At 35.9% G+C, this 24,660-nt stretch overlaps 2 long non-coding RNA genes and 2 other non-coding genes across 8 annotated transcripts; 3 read left to right on the plus strand and 1 right to left on the minus strand.

The window, feature by feature from the left end:
• Nucleotides 1–9,503: 9,503 nt before the first annotated feature.
• LOC116924566 lies at nt 9,504–10,672 on the plus strand. The gene is made up of 4 exons (XR_004395028.2): nt 9,504–9,561; nt 9,620–9,875; nt 9,942–9,989; nt 10,551–10,672. It is a non-coding gene; the product is annotated as an uncharacterized LOC116924566 (long non-coding RNA).
• Nucleotides 10,673–12,806: 2,134 nt separating this feature from the next.
• Nucleotides 12,807–14,970, minus strand: LOC116924563. Of its 4 annotated transcripts, none has more exons than XR_004395022.2 (9): nt 14,745–14,970; nt 14,536–14,677; nt 14,362–14,448; nt 14,110–14,285; nt 13,961–14,047; nt 13,823–13,903; nt 13,273–13,763; nt 13,130–13,216; nt 12,807–12,955 (listed from the first exon to the last, which is right to left on the minus strand). It is a non-coding gene; the product is annotated as an uncharacterized LOC116924563 (transcript). The 4 variants fall into 4 exon arrangements; XR_004395018.2 differs by having other exon boundaries at nt 13,273–13,613; nt 13,683–13,763; nt 14,362–14,677; nt 14,745–14,969; XR_004395019.2 differs by having other exon boundaries at nt 13,273–13,359; nt 13,683–13,763; nt 14,362–14,677; nt 14,745–14,968.
• A 140-nt stretch (nt 14,971–15,110) lies between these two features.
• On the plus strand, nt 15,111–16,394 carry LOC116924565. Of its 2 annotated transcripts, XR_004395027.2 has the most exons (4): nt 15,111–15,295; nt 15,507–15,555; nt 15,687–15,954; nt 16,022–16,394. It is a non-coding gene; the product is annotated as an uncharacterized LOC116924565 (long non-coding RNA). The 2 variants fall into 2 exon arrangements; XR_004395026.2 differs by lacking the exon at nt 16,022–16,394 and having other exon boundaries at nt 15,113–15,295; nt 15,687–15,989.
• A 2,280-nt stretch (nt 16,395–18,674) lies between these two features.
• Nucleotides 18,675–19,779, plus strand: LOC116924403. The gene is made up of 4 exons (XR_006648064.1): nt 18,675–18,997; nt 19,062–19,172; nt 19,240–19,478; nt 19,549–19,779. It is a non-coding gene; the product is annotated as an uncharacterized LOC116924403 (transcript).
• The last annotated feature ends 4,881 nt before the right edge of the window (nt 19,780–24,660 follow it).

Consider the following 24,660-nt stretch of genomic DNA (forward strand, 5'->3'; position numbering starts at 1 on the left):
CCACATGAGCTGCACCCGTTCCGAGTCGAATTTCGTGTTCCATCGGCAGTTTGCCAACTCCATTAAACACTTCCGAAAACTCGTTCACTAAAAATGGATGATTGAATCGCTGTGTCACTTTAACTGTGTGAACTCTCTTAATCAGTCTCATTAGTTTGCACGCTGGAAGGCCCAACATGGCCGGTAGACCCAGCTCGTTCACAATAGGGTGGTCCGTTTTGCAACTATATTTTTTTTTCGCAGCGGGCTTTTAATATGTTATTATATATGATTAAAAAAGTCATTTCCCAAAATATTATTGACTAAAAAAATTTTCTTCATCCCGCGCAGGTCCTCAAAAGTTTGAATTATTTTTTTTTCTTTACACGCGTTTTTTTGCCCGCAACTTGTTTTTTTTCTAGCAGGATTTTTTCCTATGTTTGATAACTATCTAAATTATAAGTGGTCTAAATCAAAATAATTTTGAGAATGTTTTACCTACCGCACAACTTGTTTTTTTTTAACAACACCCCACGACTTGGCACCGTTGTATCAGCTACACGAAAAGGAATTGTAAGACTTATTGACTTCTCATAACTTTCCAACGTGGTCTAGCCAGCGTCTTCTTAATATTCACTCATCAATGTAAGTATAACTGCTTTCCTTCTTATTAATCACCGATTTATAATTTTATTTGTACTGTCTATCCTTCAGTAAAACAATGGCTGAAACTGATTTGTCAACCAGAGCCAAACGGCCAGTCAGTCGTTCCCAAACTAAATATTGGATTGTTGGTGTTTCCCTGGAAAAATTTGGTGGGGGTAAGCTTCCACTTAACCGAATAATGTTGAAACGATACTTGTTTGAAAGAGAACTTGATGCTAGAGCTGAGATCAGGGATATAGCAAGTCGACTAGTTCAAGAAATATTAGATAGATTTTGGTATCCTTCAAGAATACCAACTAAAGACGTGAAAGATTGTATTGATCAGTTCGTGGACTTGATTTTTGAATACGTTAACATAAAAAAAAATACCAATACAGAGAAGATCGAACACCTCGGTTTTGGAAAAGGAACAGCAATTTTCATCAAAACTGGACAGTCTATTTGATATTTCTCACAAGAACACGTACAATTTGCTAAAACCATCTGGATGTTGCGACTGGATGGTTGACTGGGAATTTCTCATTGGTCAACGTGAATTTCCTCAATTCGGCACTAAGGATGGAATAGATCAATGCTTAGCACAGAAAAAAAAAGACGGAACCAACTGGAACAAAATATTGAGAGAGTAGAGCAAGCTGAACTTGCTCGTCAAGCAAACAGGGATGTAGTAATTGACCAATCGTCAACTATTTCCGATAGCGACGTGTGTGGAAATGAAGAAAATGATAATGAAGATGCGGAATTTGTTATGGAGAAAAATAGAAAAAGACGGCGTCCTGACCAAGTGACAATTAAAATTCCAACAAGAAGACTGATACAAGCATCATCAGTAGTTTCAGACGGAATGCGTTTCTCCCAGAGACAACAACTATTAGTTCTCGGAAGTGCAGTTACATCCGGAGGGGGATCACTGGGTGATATAACTCTCTCGAAGACATCAATTCAAAGATTGAGGACAGCTCGCCGAATGGAAGAAGCCAAATCAATAATGGAAAATTGGATAAGACCGCCACTTGCTACTTTACATTGGGATTCTAAGCTCTTCAAGTTAATTACTGGGAAAAAAGAAGATCGGCTCGCAGTTTATGCTTCTCAACCACCAAAGCTACTTGGAATACCATCTAGCGAATCTTCTACTGGACGCAACCAAATGAAAGCAGTTGTTTCTCTGGTTGAAAAGTGGTCCCTAACCGAATGTATTGTAGCATTAGTTTATGACACGACAGCTTCTAATAGTGGAAAATGGATTGGAGCAGCAATCCTTATAGAAAAAAAACTTAATCGTGCCGTTCTCCGTTGTGAATGTCGCCATCATGTAGCGGAATTGCATATCAAGCATACCTTCAAAGTTGTCTTTGGTGAAAACAAAGCACCAACAATCAAACTCTTCCAACGACTAAAAGAAGACTTTGACAACGTGGACAAGGATGAAGAACAGCTGAAGGTGTGGCATTGGCCAGAAAATCAAGACGATTTCCTTTTTAAACAAGCATTGGAAGTTAAAATATGGGTTACAAACTGCATTGAAAAAAACACCTTTCCGCGGGAGGATTATCACGAGCTGTGTGAACTAATCCTGTTTTATCTCGGTGGCTCTATTCCCAGAGGTTTTTTCATTCGTCGCCCTGGTGCCGATCATCACGCAAGGTTTATGTCGAAGGCCATTTATATTTCGAAAATATATTTACTCTCTAGGTCATTTGAGATGACGCCAACGGAACTCAAGCAAGTTGAACGAATGGAAGTATACATTGGATTATTCTACGGAAAGTACTTCTTGCAGTCATCTTGCAGTCAGCTCTCACTGCTGCTGCTGCAGCAAACGATCTCCACTTCTTTTACTTGATGAAAAAATTTTCAGTAATTGATCCTGAAGCAGCAAAAGAAACTATCAAGTCGATTTCGAGACACCTGTCATACCTAACTGAAGAGTTAGTTGTGTTTTTGCTTTTTGACGACTCACTGAACTATACGGAGAAAACTATGATTGGGAAGCCCTTATATGACACCAATAGACCGAGAAATATTCCACCAAACAAACCTAAACTTCCCGTTATTGTCTGGCGCGACGACGAAAAGCCATTACTGTCATCTTTTGTCGGTTCAAAGTCATGGCTTTTGTTCAATTTACTGAAACTAGAAGGAAAACAAGAATGGCTTAACATTCCTTCCGAGCATTGGCACAACTTTGAAAATTTCAAGAAGGCTAAACACTTTGTGGATTCTTTTTTATGTGTTAATGATTTCGCAGAAAGAGGGATCAAATTAATCACCGATTACAAGGATTCATGTTTTGGCATCGAGGAGCGAGAATATCTTGCACAGGTTGTCGAAAAACATCGTATGAGCTTCTAGGCACCATCTGGACCGGCTTACAATAAGAAAACCATGGAATCTGTTTTTCACCAATAATTTTTTTTTGTGCAAATGTTGCTTTATCTCTGCCAAATAAAGTGTCCGAATAAAACAAATTGTGCGGTAGGTAAAACATTCTCAAAATTATTTTTATTTAGACCACTTAAAATTTAGATAGTTATCAAACATAGGAAAAAATCCCACTAGAAAAAAAACAAGTTGCGGACAGAAAAACGGGTAAAAGTCTATTTTACCCGACTAGATTTACTTAACTACACTTAGTAAATTTAACTTAACTAAACTTAACTCTTATTTTTTAAGTATAGTAATTTAAAACCAAACAGTACTAGAATTTAACTTAACTAAACTAAACTGTTACATTTTAAGTATAGTAATTTAAAACCTACCAGTAATAGATAAAGTATTCTAAATATAACTTAAGTAAAGTATAGACTAAATTAAAGTGAAATTAAAATTAATAAACACCAATAGCATTAAAACATTACAATTAAAACAATGTTTACCTTACAAGATAAAATTGTCCAAATAGAGAAATTACAAATAATTTTTATTTGTTGTATAATTTCACAGCACAGAAATAACAACATCAAAGCTATGAGAGAAAACTAAAATAGTCTTGGAAAAAAGTCTGCTAATTGAAATACCACACTGTTGTATGGTCAAACTAATAATAATTATTTATTAAATTATTAATTATTTTATTTACAATGTCAATAAAAAAATAAAATAAGTATAACAAAAAATATAAAAATACAATCAATACATTTAAACATTAATTACAACGATTAATATAACAAGACATCGTAGCCAATATAGTAAAAAGTTAAAAGTATAGTAAACTGACAGTGTAGTAAATACAAAACTCAATAGAGCAACATCCTACGTTGCACGTTCTCCACAAATGCGAAAATCTCATTTGTGTCCAAGTTGGTCTACTGCGGCTCCAGCGTCTTATGGAGAAACCAACTTCTTCATGTTAAAAAAATTTTTTCATAAATATAATTAAGATTTTCTCCCTTTTCTTCCTAGCAGTGGGTACCCTATTCATTTTTTCATTTCCCAATTTTTTTTCTAGCCCTAGTTCTATCTGGTTTCTTTTTTAGGCATATCATTGTGATTGTGAATGAGTCCATACTAAATTATCAAATGGAATTAAAGATTTTACTGTAGATTTCTTTTTTTTACATTTAAAATAAAAACTTTCAAGAGCTTCACTGTAACTCTTTATTATTTCACTTGACGAGCTAAGAAACATTGAACCGTTATTTGACATGACTATATCGTAACTGTTTACAATAATAAATACGCCCATAACCACACTTAACTAAAAAAATTATACTTAACTTAAACAATTAAGTATCATAATACTAAATACATTTTTTCTATAAGTGGAATAACTAATCTTTACTTTACTTAAAACCAACAAAAAAATTCACTTGCTTAACTAAGTAAATATTTTACTTTACTATTTCTATAAAGTAAAATAAATTAATCAAGATATTTAGTAAAAAAACAAACAATAAATACCAAGTACTAAATCATCTTCATTTGAACCCATAACCTCGATCGCCGCAATCAAGTGTTATACCAAAGCGCATTCAATGCTGATAATTTTAGTAATAAATACAGTAGCAATAGCAGATTTATTAAAAAAATATATAAATTGTTTACCCTATTATATAATATATGGCAACAATGTAACATTAATACTGCTGGCAGACATAGAATCAACAAAGCTCAGACCAGTTGTATATATTACAGGCTTACAATTAAGTAAAAGTAAATTAAAAGTTAAGTAAATCTAGTCGGGTAAAATAGACTTTAACCAAAAAACGCGTGTAGAGAAAAAAGAAAAAAATAATTCAAACTTTTGAGACCTTGTGCGGGATGAAGAAAATTTTTTTAGTCAATAATATTTTGGGAAATGACTATTTTTATCAAATAGACTTTAACCAAAAAACGCGTGTAGAGAAAAAAGGAAAAAAATAATTCAAACTTTTGAGACCTTGTGCGGGATGAAGAAAATTTTTTTAGTCAATAATATTTTGGGAAATGACTATTTTAAACATATATCATAACATATTAAAAGCCCGCTACGAAAAAAAAATATAGTTGCAAAACGGACCACCCTAGTTCACAACTACAAATCTGAGTGCATAAGTTACGCATTTGCGCACGACATGGCCTTTGTAAACTCCAAGTACATCTAAATAACCACCTTTAGCACTATAGTTTCGTACACGAGGGCCTGGTTCCAGATTACCACCATTGGGACACACACGGGTATACAACTCATATGGAAAAACGTTACACGTGGCTTCAGAATCATGTTTAAAGTGAATTACCGCTCGTCCGTCAACCGATAAGTCTTCGTACCATTCTTCTTCTTTTTCTTCTGAGCACGTGAGCTGGTGATTCACAATATCCGCCAAAAACCCGCCTGTTTCTCGATACTGGTTGTCCCACTTCTCCTCCTCAACGGCATGCAACTGCTGTTGCACTCCACATTTGTTGCCGAACATTGGCCTTTTTTATGACGTCGACCGCAGCCTTGGCAATTAGCAAAATTCTGTGCTTGTGCGTTTCCACCATTTTGACGAATTTTATTGGCCTGAGATGTTGACGGCCTTCCTTTTGACGAGCTATCCATGAGGCGATGAACGGTCGAATCCGAACGAGCGGTCATCTGTGTAAGCTGTGATGACGCTGATTCACACGCCCGAACAATGTTGCACGTCCTAGCCAAAGTCATACCAGATTTAAACAGAAGTTTTTCACGAACTTGTTCATTGGCTACGCCAAGAACTATCTGATCCCTTACTATCGATTCAATCACCGACGCAGTTCCGTAATTGCATGGTTTGACTGGACTCTAGGTCATCTCCCCCGGTTGTTGATGCCGGCGATGAAACAAGAATCGATCAAACATTTCATTTTTAAGTGGTTGAAAATATGCTGTCAGAGCATCCAACACTGGCGTGATCTCTTCTTCGCATCAGCAGCTGACAAGGGTAGAGTGTCATAGATCTTGATTCCTTCTCTGCCCAGCAACTGAAAAAGCACACCGACTATGATTTCTTCAGCTTTTTCGTCTTTACGTGTTGCTAGGATAAACCAGTTAAATTGGCAACTGACTCCACTCCAATGCTAAGTTAGGAGCCGAAAAATTAAACGGATCAGGAAACTTTAGTCCCGTAGCCATGATGACCACGCTCGATTTGCTGACGAGAACCAGTAAAAGATGGGCCAACGTGAACCAAGCAACAAACGTTTGCAAAATTGAGTCAAAATTACACTGCGTGAGAGATAACTAGTCCACAATCACATAGCAGAAACAGTAAACCACATGAACAAAAGATGTTCACGATTGCTACGGATACAGATGAGAGAGACCACGCGACACAATCTTGTCGCCACACACACTCAGTACTTCAGACGTGTTCGTTACACCAAATGTAAATTAAAGACACTTAAAGTAACTTACTATTCACCAAATAGGTCCAAGCAACAGTGGCAAAAACTCAAACAATTAATAACCACGCAAGAAATTGAAAAATTACTCGACAACTTCTGATACGATGTTGTAGTTACAAGTGTCTGAGTCTCTCTGGGTGTATTCTGTCAGCCTAGGTCTGGGTCTCCCCTGCATGGAGGATGATCAGCCACCTAGTGGTGAACATTACAACAGTTACTTAACAAATTTTTAAATTATAAGAATGAAAAGTTTAACTTACACTTATTACGAGGGTTCAAACAGGAACTTAGTGCGATTCTTCGTTTAAAAGCTATGCACGAAATAAAAAAAGGGTCTTTTTTGGGTTAACAACTACTAAAGTAATGGCGGCGCAAAACGGGGAAAAGAAAGAAATCGTATACACATGAACGCACAAATACCGTTTATGGTATAACAGTTACATTGATGCGCCACACATCACTTCAAAGCAAACTGATCGATGAGTACGCCGATTTTTTTTTAACGTAACTCTTACGGGAAGTCCGTAAAAAGATAAAAACTGAGGAGACGTTTTTCCATAAGAGGCCATGTTAAAAAGGCCAAAAAACGGCCAAGTGTAGATTCTTTTGGTTGTTAAGGTACATTATTCCCTTTGTTGCTCTCAGGTACGCCTACGATATCCATAGCCAGCCTATGCCAGACGTAGTCGGCAATAGGAATTAGCTGGAATGCCGCTTTGCTGCAACTGAGGCTTTTCTCTTTGCCTAAGATAAACAGTTAAGTATCTATTTTTTATTTCACTAGCCATTCTCGGTCAAAAGAATTCATTACTAACGTTAGCGGTCATTTTTACAATTCCTAAATCACCTGCTAATTTCTGGTCATGATATAGTTCCATTATTTGTCGTCGTAGCGTCGCCTGTACTACGATTTTTCCTCCAGAAGTGATCAAAATTCCACTAGGCAAGTATTTAAACTCATCTTTCTCAATGATTCCTTTTCCTTGTCTTTCAGTCATCTCTTGACAAAATTGGTCAAGTTCTTGCTGCGGGATTAGCCAGTCGTCCACAACTTCTTTTTGTGATATCAGTACGTTTACTGGTGTTCTTCTTCCAAGGTCGGCATTGAATCCCCATCTCGAATGGTTACAGAAATAAAATCCATCTTGCTAGTCTCCCTGTTGGTTCTCTTATTTTCTAAATGTACTGCAGAGGTCTATGGTCAGTAACTATAATGAAGTTGATTCCGTATAGGTAGTGAAAGAACGCCTTAACCTAATGGATGATAACTTAAACTTCCTTCTCTGTAGTACACAACTTTAATTAATAGGTGTTTAGAAGTGTAGGCGATAGGGTGTTCCAAGGATGTACTGAAATCCCCTGTTAACTTCTCATTCAATTCTTGTGAGTCATCAGGTGACTCCTCATCGGGCTCTGGGTTGACATTTGGATGGGGCATCAGAGAGAGAACTCCGCCTACTCCATACCCACACACATCCGTGTGTAATATAAAGGGTGCACGAAATCAGGATACGCGAGGGTAGGAGCGGAGCACAAACACTCTTTTATGCCTTGAAAAGCGCTTTCTTCCTTTTCCCGTACGAACCAGATAGCTTAGAAGTGCTTTTTCATTTTTCAAATTGATTCATAAGCTTATTTTTGCTAATTTTAGCTATAATACCTTTTACCAGTTAAATACTTATATCATGCAAGCTTTAGCAAGTTTTTTCTATTCCGCGGTTAGTGGAAATCAACCATGCTTTATTTTGCTAATTTTTGCTACGATTTTGGTGACTATTGCGATATTCAGCTTATAAATTATTTTGTCAAGCTTATAATTCTTTACTTTCATTGCCTTAAGTTTGGGTAAGCATGCTTTCGCTAAATTTTTTCATAGTTTTAAACGTGATAGGCTTTACTCAGCTCAATCCAACATTTTTATTTCTTTGAAAAAAGAAAATCCGCTTATAGATCGCTAGTTTTATCATTGCGTTTTCTCTTCAATATATTTGTAAATATTACTACCCTATATTAATAATATATTAAATATTAATAATATATTAATCTAAATATAGTTAATAACTAATAAAAATGCCAACTACAAAATTTTTCTTGTGCTGCAGAAATATTAATCAGTTTCAAAGTTGTTTACCAGCGCAGTTATAATAAACATGTTGGAAATAATATTGCATTTTGCTATTACACGTTTTGTTACAATTTCTGATGGATCTATTGCGATTAATGAAGGACCAAGGCCAATCAACTTCATAGTCTGTCCGGGCAAAAATGAGAAAGTGGTGCTTTCAATGGAAGCGGGTACATAATTTTGGGTCCACACCCATTTCCCTACCGATTACAAGAGAACGGAACAACATGTTGTTGCTGACAAGAAAAATAAATATGGATTCGATGAGTAAAAGCCTCCCATTAGAAAGCAAAGCGCAATGATTTAAGCGCTTGGGAGAGAGTGCATATTTATTAGTAGTAAAAATGGATTTCGTGGCCTACATTTCAAGTCTGGGAAAGGGCTGTACAGTAATACTATCAATATCTTCGGGATAAATTTGTAAATAGTTCATGAGGGCAACCTCTTCTTCCAAATTCAATTTTTTGAGTTTTGGAGATCCAAGCAATTTTATTTCACCTTCTTTGATTGAAATGCTTAATTTGCTGGATGAAAACGGAATTTGAAGCGATTCGTGGAGGAAATCCCTAACGTCAGGTGGAAAAACTTGGCACACTTTTTCTATGCGAACAACTTTATCTCTTACCGCTATTTTCAGGAGATAGTTATTAACCATTTGCGTGGCAACTGCTTATGACCCATGTTTTAAAGTCAGTTGTTCGCCGTTGAACCATTCCGGTATTTTCTTAAATACTGGGAACTTGTCAAAATTTAGACGCACCAAAACACCTTAAAATGCTAGTCTGCTTTATTATTGCTGTCAATGAGTATGTGTAAACTGTATACACACATGCTGACGTGTAAACAGTCGAACAAAAAAAAATGATGTATGATAAATCTGGCAACGTAAAAGCTATTAGATGCCGTTAAGCGATGTGTGCTGTTTATTGTTTAGTGCTGAGGTATTATGTGGCATTTATTTCACTGTAACACTCAATATATAGTTACTTTTTTACGCAGTTTGCAGTTATTTTCGAAGCTTAAGTGGTACGGCGGATTTAAGTGATCAGCTGTCTATGGATGGTAGTGTTGCCAGTCTTTCTTGGCCACTAGCCAAAGATTCAAGACTGATGGTCCTGCTGTTCGACTTTGTCTAGGTTGCCCTTGGTATAGGTCTTCTTTCTTACGTGATAAAGCTACAATTACCAAAAGCAGAAGAGGATGCAGTAGCAATAATGACAGTTGACGTTGGAAGTAAACGCCAACTGGCAATGAGGTAAAGTCTAAAGATCCTATCGAAGAATTTTTGCCATCATAAATTTTTTTTTTAATTTGCTTTCAGGTGGAAAGCCAAGAAACCCAACGATGCATCATTTTGGAATTTAATTCAGTATGTCTCAACTGCCAAATCCAAAGATACTGTTATTCGTGTTGGAAAGGCAGTACTGATTGTTGAATTGATTTTATTAACACAAACGTAATGAAATAGCAGCAGCATATCTTACACGTGGTTTGAACACAGAAGTACAGAGCAGATTCTTACTTTGAGGTATACTTTAGCAATTCAGGCGTGGTGACAGAATTAGAGAGAGCAGACGTAGCACTTTATATACAGAGTCAGAAGTCAGAAGGAAAGAGAAGATGGTTAAGGCAAAACATGGGGTTCAGCAACTTGAATCTCGGGATTACTATATTAAACGCAACACTTATTTCTGGTTCACTGTCATTATTCCTTATTGCGTTACACAAAATATTATTAGTATAATTTCTATGTCTTTCAGATGACAAAGATAGTTTATCTGCCATGCGAACACAGATGATAAAAAATCTTGCCATATAAAAAATGGCATCTGCTGATCGTAGACTAGCAGGCAGCCCCAAAGCTCAATATCAGCTGCTGTCATTATTTTTTAAAATCTCATTCTTAAAGATGTAATTGAAATTTTTACAGGAGCTTGCTGAAACTGATGTGAAAACGTCGATTGGAGCAAGACAACAGGCAACTCAAGCAGAAAGTCTTGGCGCTGCAAGAAGAAATTAGTGCGTTCAGGGAAGATCCAGTTCAACTCCTTACAGCAAATGAGTTTCTAAATTTCATTTTTTTACTAACATCTAATTAGATCTTCTTTTACATTATAGCTGTTCGTGAGCAGACGATCGTCGTACAGCGCTATATTGAGCGAATGGAAGGAAATCAATCCGCAATCAGCCAACTACCATGTACACCTGGGCCTTCATTGGATGCCTCATCTTCAATAAATTCCGAGAACACTCCGATAAGTTTTTTTTATTTGTTTCTTTTTTAAACTTAACATTATCCTTAAATCTTTAACAGGTTAAGCTCTATCGTAATATCACTATAGAAAGACAAAAACTGAGGCAAGCCACGGTGACTGGGCGCATGAAAACCCAAAATCCGACTAGGCGTCTAAATGCTACTGTCCCAGTTTTACTGTCTGGGTGGTGGACTAAATCGGAGCTGTCTCTCTTGCGTCTGGCTAGAAGAGCTTGCCCTAGTATTCCAGGAAGTAAAGCCAAGCCAAAGTTCCCGGAGGACATGATAGAGGCAATTACCAATAAGATAATTTCTTAAAATAATTCCTGCTCTATTGATAATTATATACTTTACTTCATTAAGAATTTTTTATTCAAAAATGGGAGTGTTGGCACAAGGTTATCATCACGGCTGATCAGATAAAAAATTGCCATAGGCGATCGCTTACTAGCTTGCCACACAAGTGAAAGGAAAAAAAAAATTGCAGGAAGCTGCTGTCCTTAATGTCGGTTTTGAAGAGGACTTATTACGTAACTCTGATCTTCAAATTGAAAATTTCAATAACCCCTACAATGGTTCTGAAGAGTAACAGCTGTTCTTTGCCAAGCTGTTCTTATTAGTCATAAGTTACTTCGTCATAACTGTTCCTTGTAATGCTGTTCTTTGTCATTGCTGTTCTTCGTGTGCTCTCTTCCTCTATACTGTTCCTCGCAATGCTGTTCTTAGTCATCTTATGACAATAAGTTAATATTCAACGTTTACAAAGACAAGTTTACTAGCGTAATGTTTCTTATGTCCTTATCGTGGTCAATTTCGTGAAATTATGTTAACCGTTGTGCTGTATGTTGTCCCGGCGAAATAAATATTGCGGTTGAAATAATTGCATTTTGAATCTAAAATTATATTTATTTTATTTTTATTAATATTCATACTTACATGAAGAAAACTTAATTCTAGAAGGCGTTTATAAGCGTGAATTAGTTAGCAGTTACTTAGCTAACTCTAGCTAGGTATGTTCAATCTAAAACCTAAATAAGCATTTTTTACCTGAATAGCTGAAAGCTATCGAAAGCTAACTGGTTAATAGCTTTATTTAGCAACACATGCTAACAAACTTAAAACACAGGTTTGTCTTGGTTTTTTCAAACTTTCAGAAACAGTATTGTCTTAATAAAATAGTATTAAATTTTTAAATGATTATAGACCTTTAACGGTTGCGTCAATGAATAGGAGATGTCATCACGCTTAACTTTAAATTTTAACTGTAATTAATTTTATCGATTTAGGGCCGAAGCGTGGCTTTGATAGGCTATATCAATACCCCTCCCTCGCACTCCTGGCGGTCGCAGTTATCGATTATTATCAATTTGAAGCCCGAGGTGCAGAGAAAGCGTAGCTTCGGCAGTCATCCGCCAGAAGCGCGAGGGAGGGGTGATAAATATGGCTGCTAGGCTGGGTGGAAAACTGGCCAAATTACCCCTTTACTAGATTGCGAATTACTCGGACAATCAAATCAGGAAAAAAGATTTCCTTTCGGATTTGCATTTTGGGGTGGCCAAGCAAACTTTTGGGAGAATTAGTTTTTTTAAGGGTTCACTTTTTCCAAAAAAGCGATACCAAAGACCCTAAACTTCAAAATTTGGAAAACCCAAATTTAAACATAAAATATTGTCACACGAGTTGTATTTGAGCAAGAACAAATGAATACAACAAGTGATGACTTAAATTCTAAACAATGGTTTAACTCGAACAAAAAGGGATAACCATTACCAAAAGTTGGAGAAGCGTCTGAAGACCTCTGAGAAAACAGGAACTCCTCTTACGGAGCCCAGCTCTGGGAGCTCACCCGATGGAGACTCATCTAACGTAAATTCAGGGCAGTGTTTTATACCGTCGCGCGAATTACTCCCCTTCCAGACTGCATATCTGCGTATCTTTCTTAGAGCGGACTTCTCCCGATAATTTCTTCACCACGATCGCAGCGTTGTCCAAGGAGCGGATGACTCATCTCTGCGAAGAGATAACCAATCTCCCTTTTCACCCGCGACAATATCTCCCGAACGGCAAGGAATACTAGAATTCTGAAAAAAAACAGGCAAATTTGGAGTCAAAAACTGGATAGGCCTGTATTTTTTTTAAGAATTTTAGATCCCATAGCGGAATTAGAAAAAAAGGGGGGATCCATGAATTTGGGGCTGTTGAGTGGTGGATTGCTTGTTAAAACTAGTATGTTTATTTTTGTATATATTTTTTACCAGTTTTTTCATTTCTTTGTCCTATCCTTCCTCGTTTTCTTCTTCGTTTTGTACTGTTTAATTATCTGATTCCCTTCCTTCTTTTTTCTGTTGTAAATAACAATGTTTATAACTTGTATGTTCATTTTGTATAAATTTGTTACCTGTTTTCCCATGAGTTTGCTCCTGCCTTCCTCGTCGTCAACTTCGTTTTGTACTGTTTTATTATATAAGTTTCTTCTTTCCTTTTCCTGTTATAAATAGCAATGTTTATTTTTATTTGTTTGTTACCTTTTTTCCCATATCTTTTCTCCTTCCTTCCTCGTCTTCTTCTTCGTTTTTAAAAGTCTCATTATCTGTTTGCCTACTACCCTTGTTGTGTTGTAAGTAATAATATTTTAAATTTGAATTGTTTTTTGTATATATTGGTAACCTGTTCCCCCATTCTTTTTCCGACCTTTCAAAGTTTTCTTCTTCGCTTTCTACGCTCTCATTATCTGATTGTCTTTTTTTTTGTTTTATTGCAAATAAAATTTTCTAAAACCTGTTTGTATATTTTTTTTTAATTTTTTACCTGATTCCCTACTCCTCTGTTCCATCTTCCATCGTTTTCTTTTTCGTTTTCTACGTTCTCATTACTTGTTTGTCCTATTGTCTTTTTTGTTAAAACTAAATCTTTTTAAACTTGTTTTTTATTTTGTATAGACTTCTTACTTGATTCCATATTCCTCTGTCCAATCTTTCGTCGTTTTCTTCTTCGCTTTCTACTGTCTCGTTGTGTTATTTTCCTATTTGCTATTGTAAATTGAAATTTTATCGAACTTATGTGTATATTTTGTATCTAATTATTACCTGATTCCCTTATCCACTGTCCAATCTTTCTTTGTTTTCTTCTTCCCTTTCTACGCTCTCATTATTGGATGGTCTTTCTTTCTTTCTCTTAATGTAAATAATATTAAAATCTTTAAAATGTGTGTGTATATTTGGTAGATATTTGTTACCTGTTTCCCCATTCGATTGTCCCATACTTCCTCGTCTTCTTCGTTCTCTAATCTCTCTTTATCTGAATGCATACTTTTCTCTTTCTCTGTCCTTTCCACTGTTCTCTCTTTTCTTTTTCTTTTACTGGCTCTCCCAAGCCATAGGCCATTCTCCTCACATAACTTCTGTCGTTTCTCTGAAAAAAATAATTTTTATTGTAAATAATAGATATTTTTAATACTAACTGCTAAGTTATATGACTAACTACTAACTTTGTTTTTTGTTCCAATATCAATGCCAGAGTTTTTCACTTAGAATACCATTTCTTGATTTAGAATATTTAATTTCACCTCCGCTTACTAACAAATACTTGATGTGTTGAGTTCCACGGATTAAGCAAATTACTGAGGCATTGTAAATCGCTGCCATCTCATTAATCTTAGTACCTATACTTTTATGGCAGTGAGACTTCATGTGATCCAGATTGTCTAGTTGTTTTTGGTCGAAGGAATTTCAATGGTTTTGCCACTTAAGAACCGACCATGGCTTGTTTCTTTGAGGTACCTCTTTTTTTTCTTGATAAGACTCCTATAAGACGTAAAAAATTTGTTCATTAGTATTAAAAAAAGAAAAATTTACTAAATCACTCGACAACCTATCTTGAACGCAGTAAGTCTCTGTTGTTGATCTGTATTTCGCTGTTTTATTGTTCTTCCCTTAATGTTCCTTAAATTCTGAAACTGCCTTTTCTTTTCTATCAAAGCTTCATCCAGCCTCCTTGCCACGTCTTGCTCTTCCTCACAACTTTTGTCACTCTCCGATTCTGAAATCATTTTCTTATGGTGATAATGTAGATAAACAGTTTTCGATTTCGTTTAATAAGCGTATATTCTTATACATGGAACGTGGAGCTTGAAACGGTAATGCGTGGAAGTCAACGTGGAAAAGAGAGGAGTCAGAAGTGTTGGAATATTACGCGGTAGGATATTACGTGGAATAGTTTTCCTAAAATCGTGGAATATGTTTGCATTCCGCGCTATGAAATATGGTAACATTCATCATGTCATCCCCTTAGAGGTTATTTTAATTTTTATTACTCGTTATTTGAATTCGAATATACTTGTTATTTGAATACCTTGCAACTGCCAACTGTTCTAGTGAATACAAGAAAAAGGTTTATCAAACAGGAGGCTTTCCAGCAATTGTGTAAGTGTCATTTTTAGTTCAAACTTTTATTTCTTTGAAATGAAAATGTGTTATTATTCCCTCCTCAATTTTAGAACCAGATAACAAACTAAACGCAACCTAACATCAAGTGATAGAATTAGTCCTTTATTGTTTACTCTATTTAGGAAGTATTTAATGTAATCTATTCTTTGGTTTGAGATATTTTCATAAAACATTTTTTCTCTCTCAGGTAGCTAATATCCCGATGGAGTCTTTGATGATGCGGGGAAGAGAACAAGGTATCTTATTCTAAAAAGAAGAGAAAAAAGAGTAATCCAAAGCAAGAAAAATCCTGATTGCCTCTCACTACAACAGACCCTTATTCTCTTTCTTACTCTATCCGAATATTAAACATTATTGTTTTCTACAGGATGCAGCAAGCACTGAGTGAGAGGTGGAAAACGGATGTTACACTCCTTTTCTTATCTCTCAGTGTAAGAGGGATAGTGTTGTATACGACCATCGTTGTGAAAAAAAAAACCCATTTTTAAGCCAAAGTAAGGCCAATCCGTACACTTGATTGGGAGTTGCCAACCCCCGGCCTTTCTAAAACTATCTCAGTCACATCAAGAAATGTGATGGTTTTGTGAAAGAAAAGAAGATTCCTCTATATCGGCGGCATCTTACAATATTATTACGTATATAAATGTTGAATACACAGATAATGCCCTTATTGATTCCATTTTGTCCCATATCTCTACGCAGTGGACCAATAGAACGATAATGGGTAGCTTTCACAAGCCAATTGAATATTTGGTCAATGACTGGCCCCATTTCTTTATATTTCAGCGTTGTTGAGAACGAGATTCGTACAAGATAACTGAACTAATACGCATACAGAGACCGCACGTGAGTCAGCTCATATCACCACGATTGTTCATGTGCGAAGGCAAATTATGCAGGAAAAAATGGAATAATCATTTTTTCGCGTTATACAAGAAATTCAATAATTAATCTAAAATTTTTAGTATTATAAAAATGATACAATAAAGCATTTAGATCCTTACGTCTTGACATTTGAATGTATGGTTGTAAGAAGCATTGAAAGAAATGGTATATTACAAATGGAAATGAATAACCAGTCTCTTCAAGCCCGTTATTATTTTCTTGGATTCCGCAACCCAGCTATAAAAGGGGAATCCAATTGGGGGTGGTTTACCGCATCCGTAATGCAGCCAAGTGGACAAAAAAAAAGGGTTTTATGAATTGACGGATGAGTAAAAATCCCATTCGCCCTCTAGTCTATCATATACTGTTGAATACATATATAGATGTTGACAAATGGATTACAACACGGATGAAGAAGAAAACATCAAAAGATGTTACATACATTACGACATCAAGTAGAAAAAAAAAGTCCAATATGGGACCCCACCCTTGGCCAACTTTATTCTTCTCTTACTATTTGTTACGTAAAAAAAGAGTAGAGATAGCTGCCATTATAAAGTTTATGCCTGTCACAACATATTTCGCCCGTCAGCGCAGCCCGTATAGAGCAGGAAAAAACACTGCTATTTAACTTCCCCGTACCGTTTTCATTAGAGATGAGATGAGATGATGCCCAACTTGAATTTCCTTAGTATTGCTTTTGCTTTTGCTTTTGTTCCATGTGAAATCGAAAATAATCAAAGGAAGATTGTGTAAATACCCAATTGTGTTAAATATGCGAATCTTCTTATTTTATATGGGCGTCCACGCGCATTTTTCCATCGGCGTTCCCCAGGGCTTTGTATTGTTGGAAATATAGTATTCAATGAGAACGATATTAATGCAAGCATGTACGTTTCGGATGAGCAGTGGATACTTACGAGTGCGACCCGTTGAATTCACCGAATGACGTATGTTTTTGTATATAACCAGTGAATCTAGATCTTGCCAACAAGAAACAAAATCCCATTCACGATTGTGCAGTTAAAACTCGATCCCGCTAGCATACCATGGCACATGTGCAAACGTCGAAGAAGAAAATGTACACTTTAATGAACTCCACTTGATACCCATAACTAATGACAGATTAGACACCTGAAGTGAGCAGAATCTGTACATGGGACAGTTTCTCTTTTAAAAAGCTGCCATGAAGAATCTATCGATATTTCGAACAATTCGTTTTTGTAGTTTTTATTTTTTTTTACATTTTATATAAAAGAAACTTGTTTAAGAAAATAATTATTTCAGGGGACCGGTTAAATGATTTTTTTTACAATATAAATAGAACAAAGCAAGTGTATTAATAAAGGTTTGCGACATATACGGTCCATTAATGTAACAAAAAAACGGCAGACAAATTTACATTTGGATTTCTTGGCTAGGAAATACGTTTGTAAAATAGTTTCCCTTCAATTACAAACATGTTGTCACGTGGAGATCACGTGACATACGCATGAGACACACCCCACACTCATCTCATTCTTGGAAACAAGCAAGGGCGAATGTACGAGTACATTCGACCTTGCTTTGTCTGAATGTTGCGTTAGCAACACAGGACGCTTGCACCTTCTCTGACGCTTTGGAGAAACAAACAAGGGCGAATGTACTCAAACGTTCGGCCTTGCTTTGTAGTAAATGGTTAAGGGTATCTTCTTCTTTTGTAGAAACAAGCAAGGGCGGATGTACTCGTACAACCGACCTTGCTCAGTAATAAGTCATAAGGGTTATCTCGATTGTTCGTAGAAACAGCAAGGGCGCAGGCACTCGATGATTCAACCTTGCTGTTCGCCTACCATAAATAGGCGATGTAGTGTCTCTTGAATGGAATGTTCTTACTTGACATCCTAAAGTGTGGACGTCCTAATACACTCGTGTTACACATCATCCCCAAGTGTAACAATATTTACAATGGAAAACGAAAGTTCATCATCAAGAGATTCAGAAAGTTCATCAAGTGATTTAGAAAGTTCATCATCAAGTGATGCAGAAAACTCATCAGACATCAGAAAACTCAGCAGAGAGCTCATCAGGTGATTCGGAAACCTCGTCAACAGAACAGAAAGTTCAGTGTATTGATTCCAAGAAAAAGGGGGGTTTTTCTTCTTTTTCTAAGTCTAAGGCAAATTTTAAAAAACTGAAAACAGTACAAAAACCTGCTGCCGGAAAATACTTTTTTTATGTGGGAAACACTCGACAAAAATAAGAGATCCTAGTCTTGATAATGCCCTTCCACATTGTCCATTGTCACTCAAACCGCCACCAGTTGTTTTACTCTCTAACAGTGCAGCACATGATTCACTGTTTGATGATATGCCATCAATCATCAGCCCAGAAGTTCTTGGTTAGTATGAAAAATTTAATAGAATGCTATTTTGGTTATTAAAAGTCTAAAATTGTGCATTTATAGACGATCTCAGAAGACAGGTTTAAAAAGTCTTAGATAGCATGCAGATAAGACAACATCAAACATGGCAAGAACGGCAAGCAATAGCTGCATGGGGACGTAATGATAGAAGAAGAATTTTCACAGAATATGTTTGAAGAAAGCCACTGTATCATTCAAAAAGTGACCAGTGTCACGAGGCCATTGCTCTGTAAGATGTATGACCAGCAAGAAACACCTTAGTTTTCAATGTGATACAAATACTCCCTCTGGTATGCCATTTCATCGACGGCTATTGTGTTCTTGTGACCGCTTGGAAGTATTACAATCAGATCATTTTATCGAGGCAGAGGGAAACATTATAACAAAAGGTATGGGAATAAGAAGGTAAATCACCACACGTAGCTAACTTTTAACTTTCTTGTTATTTTACAGATGTCTGCGTCCCATGCTTCGTACCTCATAAATGCTGCGATATAAGCTGCCATGGATCGATGTCACTTATTCCCAATGTTACAGAATCAATTGTGGTTGTCACTGAGCGAGGTAAAAATTACGCTGAATATAAACTATATTAGAAATATTTTCTAATATTCGCAAAACTTTTCAACAGGTCGATTCCCTTTAAAGGGGGCAACTTTCGTTTGCGATACTTTTGATTCTCTAACGAAAGCAACAATCGATGATAATGTATTTTCTGGGGTTTTCCCGGCAAGTTTATCGGAAACGGTCACATACCTGTTTTCAGAAGAGGGACTTCTTCTATGCCACCACATTTCCCACAAACGTCTAGGTTCTTCGAAGAACATGTACGCTCACACTCTTGAAGAAGTATCTAAGGAATATAAACGGGTACGTAACATAACACACAAAAATTAAATCAAGACCATGATACGAAAAAAAAATAATTCGGCTTTTGCAGAATGGACCAATCAATATATTATTGTTCACTACTGCGGAAAGAGAGTGGGAAACATGTCACCACTACATTGACCAGGAAGTATTTAAAAGGAAAAAAATTTATTGCCCCAGTTGCGGAACAAAACCTTTAGTGAGATTATCTGATGCTATCATAAAGCTGAGACATTTGGCGTCTGCCGGAGAAGCAAGGAAACCAGAAAACGAAAGAGTGTAAGCATTGTTTATAAGTTAAGACACTTATTGGTATTCAGTTTTTAAATTTTTCCATAGAATGCACGATGTATAATCGAGGTTCGAGAATTTAGTAATCAAGTCGGATGTTGAAGTTGAGAGTTTTTGTCAAAAGATTTACAACAAAGCTCAAACAGTAAGCAATATTCTATTAATTCAACATTATTGTAGTGCAATTCTATTTCTTTGCTTTTTTCAGTCGAAAAAGAAAAACATGTGTGGGGGATCGGCATTTAAAGCAGCAAGAGAAGATTCCAATGAAAATAAAAAATATGATTAGACTGGGCTCGTCGTTAGCTCTTGCAAGCACTGTATGTGTAATACATCCCTTTGGGGGGGTTGAAGTATTACAAAGAATTAAATGTTGTTTGGAATAGGAATTTAAGTGAACTCGGAGGCGAATTACCCACAATGATAGACGTGTATTTTACTTGACTAAGGCCATAAGAATTACACGGGAAAGGGCATACAATATGACAAGAAAGGGAATAACGAGCCAAACCATAATGACCAACAGAATAAGGGCAATTTGGAAGCTTACCGATGTAGCGCGAGCGTTACGGGAGCGCACGTTGGTAAAACGATACGAAACGGCTTGTGGTAGCAATAGCGGGACACGGGGGAAACAGATAGTTCAAAAGGGAGAAAAGCACGAGACAAAGTTTAAGAGTAGGGAAAGAGACAAGTGCACGAATAAACGCACAGAATTAACACTCAACAATTCGACTACTAAACGTTTCAGAACTGTGAGAAGACTCTAGCAAATTCAAGAATTTGCACCGACAGAGTTTCCGCGTCTAAACGTTGTGGAAGTTACCGAACGACTCTGTTTGTCGGAAATGTGGGTTCATCACGAAACCTCGCATTTCGGGAGTGGTCACAGACGCTGATGGCCTGTCGCAACTCGGCACGAGCAACCAATCAAGAGATGTTTTATTAATTGATTGTTTATGACGTGTAAGCAACCAATCAACTGATTGTTTATTTATTGTGCGATATGCGCATCAGTTGCAGGTGTTCATCGAGGTCAGTTAAAAGCGTCGATGACTTCATCTCCGGATTGACAAACAACGTTTCAAGGAAGTAAACAGGAAATACGATACGAATTGTAAACGTTAACATAAGGAAAAAGGTGGATATCATAAGTGAAAAAGGGAGTAACATAAGATCATAAAATGTGGGCATGTTGAGTAAATATATTTGTAGGCCTTCGTTACATATGATTCCTTATGCCATCAATTTGTTTAAAGGCGAATCGTGGACACATACGGTATTTATGCATTACGAAGCTTGGAAGAGTCAGGCTACATTCTTTTGCTTCGATGCTGTGTGTTAATATTGGAAAAGGACGCATGAAAAACTTGTTCCAGAATTTCCAGAATATATGATGCTAACAAAAGAAATGACGGGAATTTTACCGATAATACATCAAATGGCACATCAATTACCTTGCCAGGTACAATTTGAATTTTTATGTAAGAGAAATATTTTTCTGAAATCCAACATTCATAACAGGCTCTTTGGAATCCCCGATGGACAAAAGGACTCGGATTGACCGGAGGAGAGGAGCACAAGCTAGTATTCTACAAAAACTGTATTTTTATGTTCTCAAGCATATGTCAAAAATTAGTAAGTGATCTTAAACTGTAATTCTTTAACCATATTAAACTTAAATAATGCAATCTGAAGACAGAGCGGATTTTCTAACATTAGCCATCCTCTATTGGAACTGGAATAAAATTCAGAACATGCAATTCCTCTTACGCAAAAAATGAGAGAGAGTGAGTAACTTTTACAATACAAGCAAATATTTACAGCACCATCTTGATTTGTAGACTAGAAAAGAAATAAGAGAAGGCGTAACAAAAATTGAAGAATTGTTACAGTCATACAACCTCAAAAATGGTGATCTCCCATTGATTCACAAGGAACTGGAAAGAAAAGCTATAGAAATCATTGACTAACGAAAAAAACAAAGACTACTCCTCCTGATAAATTAAGAAAAATGTTGGAAGGATTTTATTTTCAGCTGAAAACAGTTCCCATAAAAATCTCTAAAAAAGCAGGTTATTTTAATAATTTTTGAAGTAAACTGGAATCTTTTTTCTTCCGAAAAAACTTTTAACCTTACAGAAAATGCAAAGACTCGGACAAAGTTTAGGCAAATTTTAATTGAAACTAAGAAAAAAGTTCTACAGACGATAGACCTTTTAAATGCAAAGGATAAAGACCTACCAGTCTCTTACGAGAAATTCAATCAAGGTATTTTTCCTTGGGAAGCAGGATCCAACACTTAAACGAAAAATTAGCATAATCTACACCCCTTATACAAATTATTAAATCCATTTTTTCGACAGTTTCGTATGCCGATAAATATGATGTTGTTGATTGTTGGATGCTTTTGCAAAGAGTAAAGGAGGAAGTTGAACTAACTATGATCGAAATGATAAACTACATTCGATTCTTGGCTGACAAGCGAACATCTTTAAAACAATTAACACATTCTGAGGAAGCGGACGAATCATTTTGTAAGGGAAAAGCAGTCATTGCACATTCCGAAATTGAGCGTCTTAATTTACAAATTCAACTCTCTCTAAAAATATTTAACTTGAATTGTCACAACAATTTTTCGAATTTCGTACGTGAAACTTATTCCAATTCTGATACATAATTTCAATTTGAAACTTCTGATGGGAAAACTGACAATTCTTACACAAAATTTTAATTTCCTGATGAGGAGACCGAAACTCATTCTAGTGACTCGATGATCATTAAGTAAACGTAAAAAACACAAACTTAATTATAAATCTATGAAAATCAAATAAATAAATGAACAAAAAATTTTAAAATTAATTTCACTTAAAATAAAATTATAATTAAAAAAACTTGCATTTTTGAATAAACATAAGACAAAGCTATGTCTTAAGAAAATGTAGATACAATAGCCTCGCTTCACTCTTTTACACAAACTTAAGTTTAGGCTTGATTTTAAATCGATAAAATTAAAATAAAGTAATAAATCCAACGTTTTATAATTATTTTTCCTTGAATAAAAAAGTTAATTAATGAAATTACTATTTTTTAAACATAAGAAAAAGCTATGTTCTAAGCAAAAGCCTAGACAAGCATCGCGTCACTTCTATTTGCAAATTTTTAAAAAAATTTTATTTCTACAACTTGATTGCGAATATATACAAATGAATATTTTGAAATAAAATTTGTTTGAATCAAACATACAATTTTTGAGATGACCAATTTTGAACAACTGGAAGAAATTTCGAATTAAATGACGGCTTGTCTTCATTTAATTCGAAATTATTCTATCACCGCGATTGGCAACGAACTCTCAAACTTTTTTCAACAATTTAAAATTGGTCTATTCCTTTTTTTATCTATGAAAATTAAATTAATAGAAAACCAATATTATAAATTAAATTCGGTAAAATAAACAATTGTGAAATGTACAACTAAGAATAAACTTCGCTACTGCTCCTAAAACTCCTTATTGCTAATTGTTAACAATGGTGTTTTATTACTGGACAGCTCTCACTTGGGCAATACCGTCCTGCAACTTGAAACACCTCGAACCAAGCGTGATAAAGTCAATTGTTCAATGCAGCAACCTTATTAGGTCTATAATCATAAATGAATAAAAAATTTTTTTTTTAGACAACTCCTTTTCTGTAACTTTGGGGAAAACCAAGACAAACCTGTGTCTTTAGTTTGTAAGCATACCTTGTAATTTAGATTATGGCAAGTTTAGTGGTGGGTGTTGCGGTTCTAGGCTTACCCAAAGTATACTTTAAAGGCCTTTAAGGATTTTTGATTTAAGCTTAAATTACCAAAAAAAGGTTTCTGTAGCGTACGGGCTGTCCCCATTGCCATGGCACCTTGCTCCACTTGAGCTGGGTTAACACATGGACTTTTTCGGTGAATTGGTTAATGAAACGTCTATAATAATTAGATAAGCCTAGAAACGCTCGAACTTGGTCGGCGATTTCGGTGGCTGGGTAGTTCTTTACTGCTTTAATCTTACTTGAGTCAACTTTGACTCCTTCTTCGGAAACTATTTGTCCTAGATATTGGACTGCTTCTGTGGCGAATTTGCACTTTTGAGTCTTAACCTTGAGGCCATTCGCCTGCAAGAGGCCAAAAGTCAAGGCCAGAGACACGTGTTCAGTGATATTTTTGCTGTAGACAATAATATCATCTATGTAGACCATTACACACTTCCCAATAAGCGTCTTCAGCACATTGTTCTCTGGAAAGTGCTTTGGGCATTACAAAAACCGAATGGTATCCTTGTACACTCAAAGTGACCTGACTCTGCGGCAGACATGCCGTTCGATCACCAAAAAGGGATCAATCGCTCGTTCACTGATCATTTAAGAAAAGTGATCAATCACTCGCTCAATCGATCACTTTTGCAAAATGATCGGTCGCTCAATCAATCGATCTTTTTTCGATGAAAGTGTTTAAAAAATTACAAATTTTTAATTTACACAAGGTTTTTTTTATTTTTTGTTGGTTTTTGATGGTTTCATTTACCAGCAGCACGTACCGTTCAATTTCGAAAAAAACTAACATTTCAAAATTATGATCAGATAATTTACTTCTTATCGCCGTGAAAACTAAGCCCATGGTACTAAAAACTCGCTCACAGGCGGCTGAAGATGGCAGAGCTCTATTATATTCCCTATCAATTACGAATAAGAAAAAGAAAATTAAATCGTTGATTAAATAAATTTAGGAAGGATTTGAGAAATCATTACAGAAATATCTTCTTTATTGTTGGGAATCGCTCCTAAGAACTTAGTTCTGCCATTCAATCACTTAGAAAACTGTCCATCTCATCGGCTTCCAGAGATGCTCGTTTTCTCTT

This window comes from Daphnia magna, linkage group LG6 (assembly GCF_020631705.1).
Source record: "Daphnia magna isolate NIES linkage group LG6, ASM2063170v1.1, whole genome shotgun sequence".
NCBI lineage: Eukaryota > Metazoa > Arthropoda > Branchiopoda > Diplostraca > Daphniidae > Daphnia > Daphnia magna.